Consider the following 7,067-nt stretch of genomic DNA (forward strand, 5'->3'; position numbering starts at 1 on the left):
GTGTCCAGTATGAACCGGTCAGTGGTCACTGGTCACTGGTCACTGGTCACTTGCGATGATCCAAACTTGTTTACAGATAGCTCCATGGAAACCCCAAGATTCTACCAGGTGGTGGTAGGTTTGGTGGGAGAATGATGTCACAGAACAGGTAGTTTAAAGGTATGAGATAGCCAATAGGGAGGTCAGACTCCCAACAAGAAGATGTGATTGGGCAGAGAGAATGCAACAGCTAAATTTCTGAGCTCTGGGGAAGTGAAATCCTACAAGACAGACTTACTTTCTTCCAGGCTTTTATGTTAGGGAAATCATCTCAACATTTCTTATAGATGTTCATTATTACAATTAACTAATAGTTACTTATATTCCATACAGTATTATATCTTATATATTATATACGTATAATTATATACACTTTATTAATTTCCTTAGAAAGGAAAGAGCCTCTGGTTTGAACAATTACAGTTGTTCTGAAATCATATCAGTTTATCTGATTAGTGAACTTACTGCAGCTTTTTAGGAGCAAAAGAAGGGATTAAGGAGCTCTTTTTGTAACTTGGTTAAAGAGTAGGGTGAAGTTTGTTGAGTGTATATTGTGGAGAATGAAGTGGTCCGAGGCTCAGCTCTTTTCGTTTCTTCTCCTTGAATCCTACCTTCCTTGGGCTGGGCTGGGCTGGGCCCGATTGGACATGCATTTCTTTTCTGATCTCCTCTTTTCTTTCTTTCTCTCTTCCTCTCTTTCTTTCTAGGCATTGTTTCTGGGACAAGCCTTGATCTTGCATTCTTACTCTCATGACTGTTACTTCTGTCAACTTCCAGCAGCAGGGTCTTCTTTTTAGTGCTCGATGCTTCACAGAATAGACTGTCCACTGGAAGTAAATACCAGAGAGCTAGAAGACACAGCTGGTTGCAAACCTTCCCTCTTCCAGCCTTTGGCTGCAATTCTTTTGCTCGTAATTTGCTATCTCTGTCTCCTTGGGCCACCCAGGCATCCTGCCATCCAGTTCTTTTACATGTGAGAAGCATTCTGGATACTGTCCCTTCCCCTCCTCACATAAGTATATCCAGTGTGGCAGTTACTGTGGCCTCCTCCCCCTTGTAAACAGCCATTATAGAATCTTGGACCTCTAGGATTCTCTGCCTTGCATGCTTGGATGCAAGGCCAGGCCAAATGAAGAGGAGAATAATTAGAAAGGAGGAGGACATTCAGTGGCAAATAGGGAGCAGGCAAGGTGAAAGGGCACAGGAAAAAAGAGGTTCATGTGGATTTTTCAGTTTCTATGAAAAACAAGTTGACACATTTTGGTCTCATTTTGTATTAACAGAACAGCCAATTGATAGACAGATAGAGATACAGATTTAGATATATTTATGCAGCTAGATCGTGCAGCAACTGCCATGAATTCTGTACACTAAAGAGAACAATCTTACATGTATTTTTTACTTTGTTTTATGTCATATTACCTTATTTGTATCATTCACTGGTATGTTTATCAAACACAGATTTTTTTTTTATTTCTTACTTTTCAAAATCTAATTAAAACTTTTTATTGATGTTTTTGACACATAACATTATATTCGTTTCACTTTTACAACATAATGATTCAATATTTGCATATATTGCAGAATGATTAACTCAGTAAGTCTGGCTAACAGCTGTCACCACACGTAGTTACAGAATTGTTTTCTCTTGTATTGAGAACTTTAGATCTAGTTTTTTAGCAACTTTCAAGTATGCAACACAGTATTATTAATTATAGTCACCATGCTGTACATTACATCCCAACAACTTATTTATTTTATAACTAGGAGAGTACCCTTTGAGTCCCATCACCCATACTGACCACCTCGCCCGACCCCAACCTTTGGCAAACACCAATCTATTCTCTGTGTCTATGAGATTTAGTGTTGGTCTTTCTCTGCCTTATTTCATATAACATGATGCCCTCAAGGTCTACCCATATTGTAGCAAATGGCAAGGTTTCATTCTTTTTATGGCTTAATAATATTCCATTGTGTATGTATATATATCACATTTTCTTAAGCCGTCCATCCACTGATGGACACTTAGGTCTTAGATTGTTTCCATTTCTGGGTTATTATAAATAATGCTGCAATGAGCATGAGAGTGTATATATGTTCTTTCAATTTAGTGTTTTCATTCTTTTCAGATATACACCCAAAAAGTGGAATTGCTGAATCATATTGTGGTTCTATTTTTAATTTTTGAGGAACCTCCATAGTGTTTGCACCAATTTACTTCCCCAAAAACAATGTACAGTGATCCCTTTTCTCCACATCCTCACCAGCATTTGTTAGTTTGCGTTCTTGGTAACAGCCGTTCTAACAGATATGAGCTGATCTTTGGTTTTGATTTGCATTTCCCTGATGGTTAGTGGTGTTGAGCCTGTTTTCATGTACTGATTGACCATCTGTATGTCATCTATGGAAAATATCTATTCAGATCTGCCTGTTTTTAAATTGAGTTGCTTGTGTTTTGGCTGATGATTTTTTTTTTTTGAGTTCTTTACATATTTTTGATATTAATCCCTTATCAGAAACAGTTTGCAAAAGCTTTTTCCCAGTCATTTGCCTTTTCATTTTGTTGATGATTTGCTTTACTATACAGAAGCTTTTTTGTTTCATGTAGTCTCACTTTTTGCTTTTTGCTTTTTGCTTTTGTTGCTTTTGCTTTTAGTGTCATACTAAAAAAAATCACTGTCAAAACCTATGTGAATGAACTTGCCACCTATTTTTCGTTGTAGGAGTTATATGGTTTCACGTTTTACATTCAATTCTTTAATCCAGTTTGAGACAATTTTTGTGTATGGCATAAGATAGTGGTCCAGTTTCATTCTTCTGCGTGTGACTGTTCAGTTTTCCCAACACCATTTATTGAAGAGACTGTCCTTTCTCCTTTGTATATTCTTGGCTGCTTTGTCATAAATTAATTGACCATACATGTGTCAGCTTATTTCTGTATTCTTTGTTCTGTTCCATTGATCTATGTGTTTGTTTGTTTGTTTTAGCAATATGAAAATTTATTCTTTAATACTGCAGTAAGTCCAAAGGGAATGCAACTCACGTGACTGACTCAATTCAATATGACCGCAAATTACATCCTTCAGAGCTGCCCCTTTTCCTATACCGCCATCCGTGGAGTTGGCTTCCTCCATATGTGTTTGTTTTTAATGCCAATACCATACTGTTTTGACTACTGTTGCTTTGTTTGAAACCAGGGAGCATAGTGCTTCCAGCTTTGTTCTTCTTTATCAAGGTTGCTTTTGCTATTTGGGGTCTTGTGGTTCCATACAAATTTTAGGATTGTTTGTTCTATTTCTGAGGAAAACGCCATTGGAAATTTGGTAAGGATTGCATTGAATCTGTAGTTTGCTTTGAATAGTATGAACATTTTTAAAGTATTATTATTCCAATCTATAAGCATGAAATACTTTTAAGTTTATTTGTGCCTTCTTCAGTATTTTTCATCAATATTGTGCAGTTTATAGTGTACAGGTAATTTCCAAATTTATTCCTAAGTCTTTTATTCTTTTTAATGCAATTGTAAATGGAATTGCTCTCTTAATTTCTCTTTCTGATAGTTTATTATTATTGAATAGAAACACAACAATGCTTTGTATCCTGAATTTTTTATTAGTTATAACAAGGTTTTTTTTTTTGATGGAGTCTTAAGGGTTTTCCATATGTAATATCATGTAATCTGCAAATAGTGACAGTTTTACTTCTTTCTTTCTGCTTTGGATGCCTTTTTTTCTTTCTTCTTTTGCTTAATCGCAAGCTCTCAGCTTTTTACTGTTGAGTGTGATGTTAGCTGTGGGCTTGTCACCTATGGGCTTTATGATGTTGAGGTACTTTTCTTCTATACCCACTTCATTGAATGGTTTTTTTTTTTTAATGGCAAAGAAGGTTAAATATTTATTTCTTTATTGAAGTATAGTCAGTTTACAGCGTTGTGTCAATTTCTGGTGTACAGCACATTGCTTCAATCATACATAAATATACATATTTTCATATATTCATTCATTTTCATATTCTTTTTCACCATAAGCTACTACAAGATATCGAATATAGTTCCCTGTGCTATACAGTATAAACTTGTTCATCTGTTTTAGATATACCAGTCAGTATCTGCAAATCTCGAGCTCCCAGTTTATCTCTTCCCACCTCCTTTGCCTCTGGTAATCATAAGTCGGTTTTCTATGTCTAACACAGATTGTTTTTCAGTGCTCTGGTTTTTTCTACACGGTTCTGTCTTTGTCATATTTTCAAGGAATCTTACATTGTAAGACATATTGCATGTTTTTCTCTTGACAGTTGTTTATTTTGAAGCATCGTGAATTAACTTAATCTGATGGATTTTTATGGGGAAACTTAAAAAGGGGTCTGTGAAAAAGGCACCGTGATGAGTTGCACTGTGCACCCAAGCGTAAGGAGCAGATATCGGCTGTCAGCCCGACTTGGCCTGGATTGCTCCATTTTTGTTGCCCTGGTTAGTGCTTTTCTCACTAACCACTCTTGCAACTGTGACAACATGAGTTATGGCTGAGTTTCTAAGGATCTATATGTGGAGTAAGCTGGTTTAAGTGAGGAAATCTATGGACCTAGTCATTTTCATTTGTGGTAAGCTTTCAGGGGTGCACAGGTCGATTTGTCTGGGGACTTTCTTAGTACCAAGAAGATAGCTCATAGATGGGACCTCCAGACACATATTTAATTCACAGTCCTGTTTTTCCTATTATGAGATATGAGTTTTTTTCAGTGACAAGGAATGATATTTATCTGAGAAGAAATTGTGAAATTCATTGCCGTGTAGAGGTATGGCTCAAGCTTTTAAGTTTTTTCCAAGGTATTTTTTCCCCTAAGCTTCATACTCTAGATGGTCCACTACCCTGATACTAGTATGTAATGTGAGGCTAAAAACATATACTAAATTCCTGCAACCCACATCAGTCTCTCTTTTCTGTATATTGCCACGGAAATCAGGGGAATTTATAGCTACTGCAGGTTAGGGTAGGTGGTGTGAGATTGGGGAGAAGTATGGTTAGACTAATGTTGATAGCAGTAAAATGTTTACATATTAAAGTATTCAATTCAAACATTTAATTCTATTTAGGCAAACCCTTAGTTAGGCCCTTCCTGGTTCCAAGCCTGTACAACTTACTCACTCTCTCTAATTCTAGTCATTGAACTTTAGCTTGGATGCTCAGCATCATCTTAACCTCTAAAAGAATCTTATGTATAGGAGGAAGAAACTAAAGCGCTCCAGTTCAACACTTTGGAACTTAGCATCAAGCCCTGCCCTGACTTAAAGCCTAATTTTTATAGTTAGGGTATTGTTTCGTCCCATAGATCCACTTCCTGCATTTTGTACCCATCAGGGTAACTGACACATGTCTTGGTGTAACAGACCTAGTGCATCTACCCCTGAGGCTCTCCCTAACTCTTCCCATTGGCAAGTTTTGATTTAATTAAATACTGGAATCCTTCAAACCCTATATGGTACCTGGAGCCCTACCAGATACTGGTAGGTTTTGTTAGTATCAAATACTTAGCTGTCCAGTGCACCTATATTTTCCATTCCAGTGTACTACATACCCATGAAGGAATTCTTTTGCCTCATGTTGACCCCACTCCCATCCAAAGGCCTATTCTTTACTAGTTTCCATACTTTCTGGAAACACTGTTATGCCCAGGTTTGGATTTTTTGTATTATAACTATGACTGATTTTATTCCCACTCCACGCTCATATATTTTAGCAAATTGGAAGTATAAGACCAGTATAGCTTCTCTAGTTTCTGAAAGAGTTATATCACGTTTTGGATATTGTCATTTCTTATACATGTTTGTATCATTTGTACTTTTTGGCCATCATATGCCTTAGATTTTTTTCATTAATTGCAGAAGAATATTTTATGATTTAGCACCAGATTTGAATGTGCCTAATTGTGAGTTTGCAAACTGCTGTGCTAACGTATGTCTCTTTTTCCAAATATCAATTTACTAATATTGACCCGTTTTTAATTATGTGGAAGTTTTCAGAATTGTAAATGCTTGTAGATTTAAACTTGGTTAGAATATGAATCTCCCAAAGATGCTAAAGCCAGTGATCTTTCATATTCATTCATTCATTTATTCAGTAATTCTGCTCTTCCTGACCCTTGGTTTACCCAGCTCTCAAATGGTTGTGAAGATTAGTAACAGTGTATGTAAGATGCTTCCAGAAATTTGAAACTAAAAGGTAAACTAACAAAAAAATTGCTATTATATTTATCTGCAGTTTAATCTGGAATTTAGTACTCTATTTTACCATCAGACCTACTGTAGGACATGCAGTACTTTGCTGTTTTACTTGTGGCAGAATTCATACTTTTTCTAACAGATCTCTATGCCTGATAATGTGTGGCAATCTTAGACTTAAGCTCCACTGTTAACTCTCTCAGCTTTTTTTTTTTTTTGCAAACATAAATACATGCTGTCCACCTCTAGTGTGATACCAGGCACATGACAGGAACCTAATAAAAGTTTCACTGTAAGTGAGAGTGTAGGTTGATATAATATTCTTGGAGGGAAATTAGGCAGTATCTTCCAAAATTTTAAGTTTGCATCGCCTTCATTCCAGCAATTCTACTTACAGAAATTTAGGTATAGTTGTATACATGTACAAAGATGTTCACATTGCAACCTATCTGTAACAGAGGACCAAAAAAAAAAAAAGAAAAGAAAAGAAAAAATGCAAAGTCCATCAATATTGTACTGATTATATAAATTATGATTCTTATAACCAGTGAGGTACTACAAAGCCACTAAAAGAATAGAATGCATATAAGCAGAAATTTACTAGAAAAAAATCAATATCCAAGATAGATTGTAGAACATGTATAGTATGCTGCTTTTATATAAAATATAGGATCTGCATTACGTACAAATATTTATATACGAGATACAGTAAGTGTGAATGTAGGCTCTTGGAAAATGTCTGAAAGAACCACGCAAGGAACTGGGAGACGGACCATTTTCCCTGTCCTATACTGCTAGAATTCCGAAGGGT

Source organism: Camelus bactrianus, chromosome 15 (assembly GCF_048773025.1).
Source record: "Camelus bactrianus isolate YW-2024 breed Bactrian camel chromosome 15, ASM4877302v1, whole genome shotgun sequence".
NCBI lineage: Eukaryota > Metazoa > Chordata > Mammalia > Artiodactyla > Camelidae > Camelus > Camelus bactrianus.